At 43.0% G+C, this 15,316-nt stretch overlaps 1 protein-coding gene across 4 annotated transcripts in view; it reads left to right on the top strand.

Moving 5' to 3' along the window:
- Positions 1-6,806: 6,806 nt before the first annotated feature.
- SLC26A5 (solute carrier family 26 member 5) overlaps positions 6,807-15,316 on the top strand; it is a 37,609-nt gene continuing 29,099 nt past the window's right edge. For 2 of the 4 annotated variants that reach the window (XM_030480805.1, XM_030480804.1), the window contains exon 1: positions 6,807-6,949. The gene's annotated coding sequence lies outside the window, so the exon portion shown is untranslated. Of the gene's footprint in view, positions 6,979-15,316 lie in introns of all 4 variants that reach the window. The other 2 variants (XR_003990734.2, XM_030480803.1) reach the window with 2 other exon arrangements.

The following is a 15,316-nucleotide window of genomic DNA, read 5'->3' as shown; positions in this document are numbered from 1 at the left end:
TTGTGATGTTAGACTTTTCAAGCCATGAAATCATGAAATCAAGGCCAAATTCTTTTACTAAATACCTAGGTTTTAATGCAAACGTTGATGGTATTTTTTAATATTTAGTACATCACACTTAACAGCACTTTGCAAATAACATAAACCAAGACATCTTCCCAGTCACACCTGTGGGTACAACATGGTCATTGGAATACATCCTGGTGCAAGGAATAAAATGGGACCATGGACCAATACACACTCTTACTTGTCCTTATCTGCAAACCCAATATGCAGTGCGCAAATAGGTGTTTCAAAGCTCTGAGGACTACAGTGCAGCATATAAGGAACCTGGTTCGAAACAAAGTTGTTCTTAGAATCATAGAATCATTTAGGTTGGAAAAGACCCTGAAGATCATCGAGTCCAACTGTTACCCCAGGGCTGCCAAGTCCACCACTAAATCATGTCCCTGAGCACCACATCTACATGTCTCTTAAATATCTCCAGGGATGGTAACTCAACCACTTCCTGGGCAGCCTGTTCCAATGCTTGACAATCCTTTTGGTGAATAACCTTTTCCTAATATCCAACCTAAACCTCCCCTGGTGCAACCTGGGAGAAGAGACTGACCCCCATCTTACTACAACCTACTTTCAGGCAGTTGTAGAGAACAATAAGGTCTCTCCTAAGCGTTCTTTTCTGCAGGCTAAACATCCCCAATTCCCTGAGCAGCTCCTCATCAGAGAAAAGCATCATATTTACCTGCTATGCTCTTATATCATGCATATCTTTTTATGGTACCATACTGGTCTGAACCAGAATGGTGTTTGTAACACATCCATGCTCGGCCACCTAAAATGTGTTTAATTTTTAAGAGGCTTTTGATCAAAGGTATCTGAGCAGTGCAGGAAAAAAAGGTCATTCAGTGACCAACTAGTCAAAACCTTGGCTTATGCAACAGACCTTTGACAGACCTGGAAACTTACTGTAACAGCCCAGCCTCCTGCAGCTGCAAACTCCCCGTACTGTTATGAAGAACCATGTGTGTGCTTTCAGTCTTTGAAGCAAGATAAAGGATCTATTCAAGGAAAGAGCAGGAAGGGGAAAAAAATAAAACACAGAGGTTATTAAAGAATATAATAGCTTAGTGTTTGGCCAAGAGGTTTTAAAACACTGTAATAAAAGTTTTGCCCATTGAACAAACAGAAATGCAAGATATAAACACTCCTATTTTTAAAGATAATTTTATTTGCCCTAATATGTCAATAGAGGGGTGATATTTCAATCTAAAACGTACATGCAGCTAGTGTGTTGCTAGGGAATTAATGTACTTTAAAGACTTAGATACAACAAGGCACTTAATCTGACTTCTCTTTCCAGTTAAGAGACCAGCATAATCAGAGAAGCTGCTTTCCACAATTGTATTTATTTCCTTTGAATAATCCCATGAGGCATTTTCAGAACTCACTACAAACTGCACACAAGCTTTTCTCAAGACCATCCTCGCTGGTAGATTCCCAAGTGATATTGCCATTTGCCCTTTCCAGATTCCAGGAAGTTCTTAGTTCTTCCTTACATTTTTTCCATTCCTACAGCTCACAAGGTAGCATGCACATACGGCACGCTCAGTATATGTGCTGTTTCATTTTTCCTCCCATGTGACTGAAAACAATGAGTTGTGCCATGAAATATTTGATAAAACAGCAAGGGTGATACAGCACATAATCAATGGCAATAAAACTGTGACTCTGCTACAAAATGTACTGACAAGCTTATCTATTGGTAGAAAACTTCGGCAGGCATGACTATGAAAACTGATACTTACAACAATGGGACATTCTTTGACAACTATAGCCATCAAAGGGCTATATATATACGGAGGGATGGGATCCATCTTTGGCAGCAGGCTGGCCAACTTGGTGAGTCAGGCTTTAAACTGAAGGACTCAAGGGCTGGCGTCCAAAGTGGCAATGCTCGCGCTATTGCAACCAACTGGGGAATAAGCCAGGCCAACCAGAGCAGGGACAAATATTCCTTATCTGCCTCCAAAGATGAGTACCAGAAGACCAACCACTTCAAGCATATGTATACCAATGCACACAGCCTAGGGTACAAACAGGAGCTCTGTGCCCAGTCAGAAAGTTATCATACAAATAACTGAAACATGATGGGGCAACTCACGACTGGAAGATTGTGATGGATGGCTATAGGCTGTTTCATAAAGACAGGCAGGAAAGAAAAGGAGGAGGAATTGTGCTCTATGCTAAGGAAAACCTTGAATGTACAGACGTCAAGTATGGTGATTGTGGAAGCCCTATCCAATGCTTCTGGGTCAAGATGAGAGGGGTCGTCTCCACAGAGGATCTTACAGTAGGCATCTGCTACCGATCTCCAAACCAAGACAATAAGGCCAACGAAGCAATATTTGGGTCACTTAAGCAAGCTTCGGGACAACAGAACCTGGTTCTTATGATTGATCTCAACTAGCATACAAAGTGGGTAAATATCTGGCTAGGCAGCAAAACTATAGTAGGAAAATCAATAGCATAAAGCAGTTTAAAAAAATGCCATTTTCCATTGTATCAATAGAAACGTTTATGGGAAAACACAGGAAATATATATAAATAAATATATATGCAGCTGCCAGTCCTGGTAAAGTAGAAAACAGTTGTCAGCTGCTGAGCTCTTCACTTAAATACAGATGTAAACAAGTTGGAGAGATTGCACATTACAGCAGCAGAAACAAGACCCTTGAAACCATGAGCTTCCAAGTAGAGAAAGTTGGTTTGTTTAGTCTAGAAAGTAAAATATTTGGAAAGAGACATTGCGACAGCCATAAACATGGATCTATGGTTTATTTACTTGCTAACCCTTCAGGGCAAATGTCACTTGGTGGAAATGCTTCCACAGCATCACCTCATCATTTATCCATCAGTGGGGAATGGGGTTTGGTTATTATTCAGGCAGGAGGCCGGTGCAAGGCTCTGTAAGTCCTGCTGACAGATGCAGAAAGGGCCATGCACAAGCAGCTAGGTACAGCAGATAAACCCTGCTCAGTTCAGCTGTGTAGCAAGGCTTCACTAAACATGACTTGATACTGCAGCAGCAGGAACAAGCAAGCTGTAGAGGGGAGCTACCTTAATCCTGAGCTGGTGAGAGCGCCTCAAAACCAAATATCAGCAAAAGGACTTACCTACTTTAAGCATGGCCCTAAAGAACTCTTCAAGGGCTGTTAGCAATCTGGAGCAGCTGAGATCATGCAACCACTTGCAGCACATCTCCTGTGAAGGAGCATACAGAGCACCCACCATCTGCAGGTGGTGGATCTGCTGCTGGAAGAAAAGACTGTGAGGTATGAGGCTGCAAAAGCCATACAGGTGACACGTGGATGAACTGCCTAGAGTTCTCCAGTGTTACTGATGGTTTATGACTGTTGCTTTGTCTTCCTCACGCTCTTCTTGGTTCAGCTGAACAAACCAACTGGGCAGCAAGTCAAAGAACTTAGACCTGTGCATGGCTCACTACCAAAGCCTGATGGGGAGAGTTTGAGCCGGCACCTAGCAAGGAGGGGCCCAGTAAAATGGCATTCCAGGGATGGAAAAACAATGTACTGGAGGGTGCTGACAAGTGCTGGGTTTATAGTTTGAATCTGTACTTCTTTTTAAAGAAAACAAGTTTTTAAAGCTTCTTTAGGGGAAAAAAAAAAGAAAAAAGAGGATGTGGTTGTGCTTTTGAGCTGTGCTGCTCTGTGTCACAGGTTTCAGGGCTGTTTCTGCATTAAGATGCTATGGCTGATACCACGAGAGCTGGCTGATAGCCCCTTCCCCACACACTGATTGTGCACATACACGCCAGCCTTCTGCTGATACCATATTGCTCCAGGTGTGCCAGAAACAGCACCTGCAAAGCATTTCAACTGGTTTATATTCATGACTGGACACCCAACTTAGCTCATTTAAAATCACGTCCTTCTCAAGGGACATTTTAAAGGATTTGAGGTCAGCCACTTTGGAGGAACTTGGCATGGTAAAAAGGAAAATGTTCTAGTGTTCTCTGCTAGAATAACTGTGTTATTATGGGCAATAACAAAGCTTGAAATGACTAATGTATCTGCATAGGATGTGGGTAGTAACTATTTGACAGGAGCACTTTGCGAACCAAGCCAACTGCCACTGAAATCCCTGTAAATCTAAACACGTTTCACTTCAGTCTGAAAATGCCCACCTCAGCTTCACTAACAAAGCTGGTTTGACCTGTCCTAGGACCTGCATAAGACTTCATAGCCAAATATAAACAGTTTTCTGCCTTAGAAAGTTGTCTCATTAATAGAAGAACTCTGAGTGTAGTTAGGGAGTGGCTGGGAGTGACCCAGTTGATGGAGCCCATCTGACCCAGTTTGCTAATCTGGGATATCCCGTATGGGATGTCCATGTCAATGGGATAACTAGAAGTGACAAAAGTCTCTGCACTTTCCAGCCCCTCATCTGGCTCCTGTGCCCACACTCGCTATCAGCGGTTGTTTGAGGAAGTTGAGAACTAAACAGCCAGAGGTCAGAAGCTCTAAGCAGCTGTGAGCGCTGGATCTGGCCTTTTTCAGCGCCTCACAGCTATCCTTAGGCTGCTGGAGGGCAATGGCTCCTGCTGCTCCACCCGCTGTGAGCCAGAGGAGCCCTCAGAGCGCACACTGGGTCCTCTGTCATCACACAGCTCCAGGGTGTGTGTGCCATTAACTAATTTCCCCCAATTATCCTTCACAGGAGGTTTTTTACTTTCTCCAGTTGTCCATATTGTTTATGCTGTAGTAACTTCCCCTCCCTTTTTTTTGTTCTGCCCTCTTTTCATCTTGCTCCTACTGAACTCAGCACTATATTAATCCCTGCCCTTCTCTCAGAGCTGAAGAACTGAAGCATCTTGTACCATTTTAGACAATGCTGGAAAGAAGCAGTAAAAAGAACTACTAATCTTCCCAGTGCGTCACTCTTAAAATGCACTCAAGAAATCAAAACCAGATTGTAAATACCATTGACACAATCGGTGTAACATAACCTGCAGTGTGGATTTCTGTAACGTTCAGAATGATTTATACTTTTGTGTTTTTGTATACTTTTCTAGTTTTTGTATACTTTTGTAGTTTTCTAGCAGGAAATCTGCTGTTCCCATGTTTGTTTCTGGCTTTCTCCTCTCTGTCCTCTTTGTGCAGGGTGTACAAATACAGGTCTGTCTGTGGTATGCCACTGAAATATATACTTGATGGGTAATTAGGCATTTCAGACTTGAAGTAGTCACACCACACCTTCATAAGGAATTACACCTGCATTCAAACACAAGCTACAGATGCTCAAGTTCAGAAAAAAATAGCTTCTTGAATAAATAAATATGAACCAGACAAGATGCCTTTCCCAAAGTACCTCAGTTTACTCAGTTCTGTGTGACAATGGCATCCAGCACCATTCTATGTGAGGTCTGATGTATGCGGCATTATCTAATATATCACTCTGCAATTGTTCATCAAAATGCCTTTTTGTTACAACCTAATTTGGATAAAACTGGTTATAACAAACCTCTTTAAAATGCAGCTTTTGAAATGGTTTTACCTTGAAATTTCTCAGTTTGACAACACTGATATTTAAAGTACCCTATTTCAGCTTGAATTAATTTAAATTTAAACAAGGGCTAAACATGCCAAGGAATCATTCTAAGGTTTTCAAAATAATACATTCCTGTAGGCACCAGTTTCACAAATTTTTTTTAATGGTCTTAGTATGTAAAGTTTCAAATCAAATTTATTTTCCTACCAGTTTCAAATTTATTTTCCTACCAGTTCTATATACAAAACCAAATCTCTAAGAACCTGAGCGGTGGGAAAACATTTTCTCCTGGGCAAGAGAGACAGCTATCATCATGTTGGAAAACATTTATAAATCAAGGACTGAAAGATGAGATCTGTAAAAGTATTTGATCATAGAATCATAGAATGGTTTGGGTTGGAAAGGACTTGGGTTGGAAGGATCATCTAGTTCCAACCTCCCTGACATGGGCAGGGACACCTCACACTATTTCACTACTAATTCCTTTGTATTAACAAGGAAATTGATACTTTTGTACCCTTGGCAGCTAAAGACATTCAGTCACTTGTGAGACCAAGCACCCTGAAGCTCAGGCTGACAAGTGTGCTTCTTATACAGCAGAGCTGGGCAAAATATGCTCTTTTTAAAAGAAGAAAAATAATTGTAAGTCTCCTAAAGCATTCAGTCAACATGAAGTCCTCCAGAAATTTGTGTTTTTACATTAATTTACATGACTGGCACATGTTGGATGCCTGCTGTATATACTGCATTTCCTAAATGACAGAACACTTATGTCTGCTTTTCTAAATTAGTTTTAGACAATAAACCCAGAGGCTCCTTCACTGGAGTTTCAGGACAACTCAAATGGGGTTTATTTAACGAACACCTCAGCGTACCCCAGCACTGCACACACGAGTGCAACAAAACCAACCAGGCCATGCCCCATACATTGCCTCACTGCTAGCCAGTGCCTACGCCATGCCCCCGGGTATATTTTTACATTTAAATTAGAAAGGGGCTGTAGCTAGATGTGTCTATACATATCGGGGGGGAAAGGTCGGGGGTGCTGCCTCAGCTCCCCCCGGGCCCCAACCCAGCGCACCGCTGAGGTAACGGTCGCAACTGCGCCGCCGGGCGGGGGCGCGCACCACACCCGCGCGCCGCACGGGCGGCCCCGCGGCATTCTGGGACTTGTAGGCGGCAGCGGGTGCGCGCCCGGCGGGGGCTGCAGGGGGGACTACGAGTCCCAGCCGCGCCCGCGCTCGCCCGCGGCCGGCAGAGGAGGAGGCGGGGGCCGGGGCTCGGCGCCGCCCGCCCCGAAGCCCTGCGCTCACCTTGGGCGCGGAGGGGAGGTGGTGCGCGGCTGTCTCGCCCCCGGGCTGGAAGGAGGCAGCACCTGGAGGTGAGCCGAGCGCGGCCGGGCTGGTGGAGGTGAGCGCGGCGTGCGGGGCTGGTCTGTCTCGAAGGGGTCTCCCCTGAGGGGTCGAGCCTCGGGGTGAGGAGCGCCGGGTCGGCGTCGCGCTGTCCCGATGCCTGCGGTCACCCGGGGCCAGGGGCTGGCCTGGGGGCCGGGGGGGGTCTCTCACATTGCTTCCCGCCTCTCCCCGTGCCTTCCTGCTCCCTTCGCCCCTCTCCCCGCCGGCCCCGGTCTCCTCACCCCGCGCCCTGCTGCCGGCCGGAGCTCCGTGGCGACAGGAGCGATTTGGAAGGCGCTTGTGGTTGGTGCTCGCCTCGGCGCCTTGCCGGGCAGCCGGGCTGGTCTGCGCCTCCTCCTTACCGCGCCCCCCGCAGCTCGGGGGCTGCCGAGCAGCAGACGGCCCCGCGCTACCGGTAACTGTCACGTACACGCAAAGCACCCGGTAACTTGTAATTAAAAAATTAAAGGGGAAACTAGAGGAGGTTGAGAGATCAGTCATTTCCTTGTCTAGAGAGTGCAATCCTCTGACTAAAGCTGCGGGCTGCCAGTTTAGGTCAGAGCGACTGTCCTAGAACTCTTGTAATAACAAGAAATAACTGCTTTGCACTTTGCTACTAGCTTCGACCCAAAGATCTTCAAAACCTTCCCAAAACCTTGATTGAACTATCTCTCCCCTCTCCCTAGTTTTCTGGCAAAGATTAAGATTGTGGCTTTCCCTGTGTCAGTAGTTTTCAGCTTCTGGTCTGCGAGCTGTGGGAAAAATTTGAGCTCCTTAGAAGGGATAAGTGAAAGCAACCAGGAAAAGCCAGCCAGGAAAGTAAGTAGGCTTAAATTTGCTGTGCTGGTGCCCATACTGCTATTGCAAAACTTTGAATTGTCTGAATATTGAAATATGGTTGGAAGCTGTTTCCAGCTTCAGAATTTCAGATAACCCAAACGGCTGTTGCAGCAATCAGAGATAGTCCAGAGACAGTAAGAAAAAAAAAGACAAAAGAAGTTAAAAATTACTGCGGTTACTGCTGATCATTTGCAGAATGTACATTCATAATTTTTCCTATCTATCACAGTAGCGCAGTTACTCAGCATGTGGTTGGATGGGGATGACTGACAGTTTTAGCAAGGGTCTCGCCACTGGAATTTTTTTGGCTGAAGTTTTCATAAAGGAAGACTACATTTTTCAGACAGATTTTTAACATGTCTTCTACTAAATGTGCAATAGAATGTACTCTGGGTTAACAGGTATCTGGATTTATATTATGGAATATTCAGAAGTAAGATGCTACTTTATTAGCTGCTGTAGAAATGGACAAAAGAAGGTAATAAACTGTACGGTTTCAGAAACAAGCATGAGTAGGTGACTTGTACTGAATTAACTCCACAGGGATCAACTTTTGCGCTGGCCTTCTTCAAGTGGTAATGATCACACTTTTAAATACTTGGTTGATGGCAATCCCAAGCCTTCTCAGGACACATGGCAGATGTTCCAGTTCTGCATTTAGCAGTATTCGTGAAGTATTTTATTGTCATGCAATGTACTGTGAAACATCTCTGAAATGGAACGGGGAAAGAGTGTAGGGAGAGAATGGAGTTCCACCGCTGCAAAGCTGCTGTTGGTAGTTGATGAAGCATATTCATTTGACACAGCATTTATCCCCTAGTATAGAATTGAATAGACTTGAGGGCCTTAAACTAAAAGCTTCGCGAGTGCTTAAAGGCATATTTGGGGGAGGGAGAGGCTAGGTCAATATTGGGTTATAACCAGGATCACATTTTAGTGAAGGAAAGCTCTTAGTCCAGTATGAAAAAAACTGCTGCTACTTCCAGGCTTGGGTTCCATATTTTCTCTGCCTAAGTAACCTGTCCAGAGCTGGTGCGGTTTTTTGATTGTCCTGTACAAACTCTGTGTAGGGTAACAGTTTCCTTAAAGTCTGACAGACAATTAAAAAAAGGTGAAGATGGCTCAGCATGATCCTGGGGCAAAGGGCTTAGGAAATGGTGAAGTCTTTAGCCGCTGCTACAAACTGAGCCCAGTTTTCTGAGCTGAGTGCTTACTGAAGTGCTCTGTTGGGTTCAGCCATCGGAGCTTAAGACTTGGAGCATGAAATATCCATCAAGTATTGCCTTTTGTTTGGAGTTGGAATTCTACTCCATTACTCTGGTTCAAATCATATCTGTAGCACACAATTCTTCATAGGTGTGGTAGCTTGTCCCTAACAATGCAATGTTTTTAGAACTTAAATATTCCACAACCATGTGGAATGTTGGTTATTATTTAACATGACACTAAAATCATGCAATACTGAGGCACGGATTTAGCACACGGCTGCAATACTGTTCTCTTGCTAATAACTTGAGAAAGAACTGAACATGCATTTATCTGCTTTGACTATTGTTATAGTAGTGACAGTCCATTATTGTTTTAAACTACTATTTATTTAGACTATAGCTGTAGCCTCTGCAAATGTGACCAAGACTTTTGTGCAGTCCATGGGCTGTCTGAAAAAGCACAGGGTCCTTCAAGCTCCTCTGCCTCTCTTGGTTTGACTGATCATCTGCTAAAGTCAATTCTTTTGGGGAGCTACAAACGAATTCGTGACTCTGGAGCCTGTTGGTTTTTTTTGTGTCTTGAGGAAATCTTCTCCCTGGAGAAGACAAGCCTCCATTCTACATTTGAGGGAGGGAAGGTTGTTCCATGTTTTCTCTGCATTAGCTCTACTCTACACAGGCTGTCCTGGCTACGCTGGTTTGCTTAGCTTTAGCTTTGGTTATGCCAGTTGTTACTAAGCTAGAGGTCAGTGTGGGAGTAACAGCTACAAGTAATGTTGTAAACTGAACAGGATTGGGCTGCAATCACAAATAATTAGGCCCATACTATGTCTGATTTAATAGGCAGCTATTAAGGCTTAATGTATCATTGTCCCCTAGTTCCCAGTTTGAATGCACAGTGACTGAAGCATTTACATTATAGTAACTTTCCGAGCAACTTCTTAAAGATATCCAGATTGTTTCTCAAATCATTGTTCTGCATGGTAGTGTCAGACCTTTAGCCGAATAATGGTAGGACAGTGTTCAAGGTCAGGTTGGACGGGCCTTTGAGCAACCTGGTCTACTGGAAGGTGTCCCTGCCTGTGGCAGGGGGGTGGATCTGGATGAGCTTTAAGGTCCCTTCCAACCCAAACCATTCTGTGATACAGTGACACTGTGTCTGTGCATGTACATTAGATGTCAATTTGATGATTAAATCAGAGTGTGCAAAATTCCTAAGAAGAGCTTGTGTTACTTCAGCCATCCATTCTTCCCATGCTAATATTAGCACACAGCGAGAAAGCCAGGAAGGCTTCCATTCTTGTCTACTAATTGTGCCATCTCCTCTCCAACATTGAAACAGGTTGCTTTAATTCACAACTCAAGGTTCAATAGCTTTCATGGGTTCCCTTATTTCTTCACAGTAGTCACTTTTTCTCTGAATAGCTTTACACAAGAGACTTTTGGTATCTCATGCATTTCCCCTCAATCCATCATTTACTTCCTTCTGAATCTGATGAACTGCTGACTGCTGTTTTCTGTTTCATTGCTGATACAATTTTTTCATAAGAACTGGTTTGCTAAAGCATGTGTTTTTCTGTCTTATCACTTGGTAGATCTGTAACTTTTGGCACAAGAAAACAATGCTGAAGTTAAAATTCTCAGGCTCAAATTAGCCTATTGGTTTCCCAGTTAAGTTTAATGAATTAAATGCCTTCCTTATCCTCATGTGATTCCTTCCCTAGATCTGTCAGCCAGCAGAGTGTTGTCCTGCTAAATAGCATTTCTTGATAGTATTTCTTAATATGACTACAAGACCTGCTATTGCTGTATTTTATCTGTAGCTTTTTACTCTTTGAAGTATAAGCAGCAGCAAAGTCCAGGTCTTGCAGTTGTTTTCCATGTGCCCAGGTAATGAGAAAGCTATTGACAGACAGACAGACGTCAAGTATTCCCATGGGTATGAAGATATGGCTGTAAGCTGGTGTAGGTAGTTGTTGAATGTGGTTTGCAAGTCAGTTGTGCTGATAAGATTTAGATTTCATTAATGGTCATGAGAGTACATACATGAATAACTGGCCTATGTAGGAACTTGGACTACTGTTCTCAAAGACTTGCATTAACTGTTTCTTTTCTCTTGGGGCAGTAGCAAGCTGGGAAGATCTCCATGTGACAAGCAATAGTGTGGTTGCCTTCTTGGGAAATGTTTTGAGTCTGTCTGTATTTTCACTGCCTGGGTGGAGTCTCTCACCAGCCTTCGCTGAAGAATTCTTACCAGTTGTGCACAGGCAGTGGATCAAGTTTTACTGCTCTGCTTTGACTGCTGCCTACCATTTTGTATGGCCAATTTTGTTTGCTGCCTTGTGTTGTGTACTGGTTTGGGTTTGGGGGATGTGGTGTGTGTGTTTTGTTGGTTTGGGGTTTTTTTTTTTTTTTAGCTAATTAATAGATTTTGATCTATTAATTGAAAACCTGAGATTCTGACACCTAGACTGGTCTAGAGCTAAGGTAAAATTGTTCAGTTCTATTTTACGGAAATCACGTTCTGAGGCAGGGCTGGGACTTTTGAGAACTCCTTAGAAAACCTTTCATAAAAAAGCATGGGCAGAGTTTTCCAGTCCAAATCAAAGGTTGCAGTGTTGGTTGGTTGAAACATCCTTGTTGGAGTTCAGTCTAATAGGGCTAAATCAAATTAAGGGTTGAGCTGATTAGACATTACAAAACTTCAGTCTTGGGCATCTGGTTTTCATGGAGCAGAATTCAAATCTCCATATACTATCCAGAATAAAACTTGGATTGCTACTCAGAGGTGCCCACAGGGAACTGCCTGTTCCTGTTCTCACAGAGCTCTGCTAAGCTCAGGCATGTCTGAAGAGTCATGTCAGGAACAAAACCACAGATCTTTCATAGATACAGGCTTCTGTAGTATCTTCTCTAAATACTCAGGTCTTTTGCTGCTGTCATAACTTTACAGCATAACGTAAAGTCCTTTCCCACAGAAAACTAGACCTGAGTTCAATTACTACTTCAGCTTGTTGGGATTGTGTTGCATCTCCTGCTTTACTAGGATAGTGTCATAGCTACACAGCTTTGCATAACATTGTTTTCTAAGCCCTCCCTGTTTCTTTCAGGTTTACTGGTTCTTTATCTTCTGTCTCTATTCAAAGCAGCCTTCCAGTACCTGAAGGGGGCCTACAAGGATGCTGGGGAGGGACTCTTCATTAGGGACTGCAGTGACAGGACAAGGGGTAATGGCTTCAAACTTAAAGAGGAGAAGTTCAGGTGAGATATAAGGAAGAAGTTCTTTACTGTGAGGGTGGTGAGGCGCTGGAACAGGTTGCCCAGGGAAGTTGTGAATGCTCCATCCCTGGCAGTGTTCAGGGCCAGGTTGGATGGAGTCTTGGATGACATAGTCTAGTGTTCTGCATTATGTATTTAATCTTCTATTTCTTTGCCAGTTCCATATTTAAAATTGATGCTTATGATCTTTTTCACTATGGCATTGCCATGCTATAGAGGGTGCTGTATTTGTTTCCATATAGCTGAACAGGTGACTGAATCTTTAACTTACTACAGATGTAGTGAGTCTGATTTTCTTTTTCCCTGCTTTCTTGTGACATTTGTTTATTTTCAATATGTGTTTCTGAGGAAGGAATATTCTTGCAAGAAGAAGATTACTTAATGAACCTTTCTTCATTTCATTTGATGATCCTCAGCCTGGACACCTTTGTTTCTTTTCCAGTTCCTTCATTATAGCATCCTGGTTTAATGTTAGCTGTTGCAGGAACCCATTCATGCTGGGTTGTTCTGCCAAACACACTTGAAGAGTCAGTTGGAGAACTCTTTGCCCCTACAGACCTGTTTGAACTAAACGCTGTGACTGACATCTTTACATATCTGGTATAGATGATATTTCAGTAGGTGGATTCTTAACTGCTTGGATGATGAGCACCACTACTCTCTTAGAGCTTTTCACAGAATATGTGTATCTTTGGTTGTACCTAATAAATGCCACTGATTTATGAAGACCTGACTAACACATCCGAAAGTCCTGTGCTTCAGTACCATAATAAAATGTAAGTTTAACTGCAAGGACACTAGCCTGGTAGGTTGTTTTATTGTTCTTTTACTCTATAGTATAGAATCTTCAATATACAGCCATGTTCAGCACCAACTAGTAACTGGTGTCAGTCCAAAGCAATTTCTGTATATTGTTCATATTATTTTATTGTTCTGTTTGGGGTTTTGGAGTAATTTTAGCTGTATGAAGGTCAGTCTTTTTACTTGTGTATTTAAGAACAGACACAGTGCTGTCTCACATTAAAATGTGGGCTGTGTCATCAGCCACAGAAGAGAAGCAAAGCCATAAGGTGAGTCTGCAACTAAAGTATGGGGTTGCTGTGAAATACTTATCAAACTTCCCTATATTGTTCATTTTGCTTACTAGGAATTTTTAATATTTCAAGGAAATGCAGTATTGGACGGTGTTTGCTGCACGCTTATGGCCTTTATGTGTAACCTCAGCATCAAGATGTTGAGGAAATCACCTGGCTGGAAATCACCTTCAGAACTTGAAGCAACACCTTTAAATACATAAGAGACAGGAAAATGCTATCACTTGGATAATATAATCTTAACCAAGCAGCAGTTGCATAAATGGGGACAGGATCTGTCACAAGTCACGTCCGACTCGCTGCTCATGTAGGACTTCGTTTGAGACAGAGTGCATGAAAGATAAAAACAGAAAACATGTTATAACGTAGCTGCCAAGAATTAAATGTTTCTTCCAAATGCAGATCCTAACATGATGAGGAAATTGAACTTCTCTCTCAAAACTAGCAAGGAGACAGTTGCAGCTTAGATAAATGGTAAATAGTTATTGTTAGTACTTAACTGTGGAGTTCTTTGTTGGCTTTCTCAGAAGCAACAGTTCTTCAGGAATTTCTTCAGGCACAGCAATGGCTGTAGCCTGCCCTGCAGAGGGGCAAATTCTTTCAGAAAGTATTAGGAAGAAAGGCTCATAGAGGGTCATAAAATCATAGAATGGTTTGGGTTGGAAGGGACCTTAAAGATCACCTAGTTCCACACCCCACCCCATGGGCAGGTACACTTTCCACAAGGCCAAGCTGCTCAAAGCATCCTTGGAGACATTTCAAAAACTTGTATTAGTTAAGTACAACAGTTACTTCATGCCTTGTTTTCAACAGTGAAACTGGAATATAAATTAATATAAACCCCTTCCTCTTCCCCTCACCCCTGTGACCCCACTGTGTTTTGCTGTCCTTCAGCTTCCCCTGTGACTTGAGAGGTTTGCACTATAAACATGATGACTGAAATGATTCTGGTTATAAATAACAACCTTCTGCTTTTTGTTTTGTTTATTTTTAGCTTGGTCCAGCGCTTGAGAGGCTAGCGATGTGTGTAAACAGGGTTGATGAAGTAGATAGAAGGTGTCATGAAATCAGTGGTTTAGGATCACTCAAAGAATGACCATCAAAGGTATCAGCAAGAGCAGTTTTAATATGATTTATAAAGGCACAGCTTAACAGAATTTGGTGGTAAGGTCTATTACATATTACATGAATGAAGCATACAGAGGAAAATCAAAGTAAAATCCAGCTAAAGATGATTGATACAGAGTCTGAAGGCACAAAGGATGAGGGAGATCCTTCAGTTCTACTCTGAACTTGCTTTCTAAACTCCCAAAGGAGCCTAGGTGCAGCTGCATCTAGTCTTAGTCTCAGACTTGGTCAACAGTATATATCCAAAGGGTTACAAGTGTACCAATTCCCTACAGGGCGAATTTTTACACAGCTTTCATTTAGCAGCAGTTTGCGGTTTTAAGGTGGATGTTAGAAAGTGAGTCAAAGGAATTTACTACAATTGCTATAACAATCTATACCCACATACACACACAGATACAGACATACAGGATCATATAAAGGTACGTGTTAAAAATTCCCCTCAAATTGGTGAAATATTCACATCTAAGATCTCAGCATTTCTAAACAGGTGAGGGCTAAGTCTTGGGGATTGGGGGGGCACTTCAGCCCAAGTTCCATCTTTCAGTGACAGTCTTCCAATTATGGCAAACTTGAGAGTTTGTGAACTCTGAGGGGCATCCCACTCAGAGGGAGATGCTGGTCGCTGCCCACTGTGGTCCAGGAGATCTCAAAGGTCCACTGTTTTTAAGGTCACAAGATGATTTGCTTTAGTAATTAGTAAACTTCCACCCTGGCCCCAATCCGGGTTGGGAATTACTAGAAACTTTTCAACACTTCAGTGACAGTGGCACCAATTCCACTCAGGCTGCAGTCAAGGGGAGGA

The sequence above is a fragment of the Strigops habroptila genome, chromosome 3, assembly GCF_004027225.2.
Source record: "Strigops habroptila isolate Jane chromosome 3, bStrHab1.2.pri, whole genome shotgun sequence".
Classification (NCBI taxonomy): Eukaryota; Metazoa; Chordata; class Aves; order Psittaciformes; family Psittacidae; genus Strigops; species Strigops habroptila.
The sequence above is the reverse complement of the archived record's forward strand: the minus strand, read 5'-3'. Positions and strand labels throughout refer to the sequence as shown.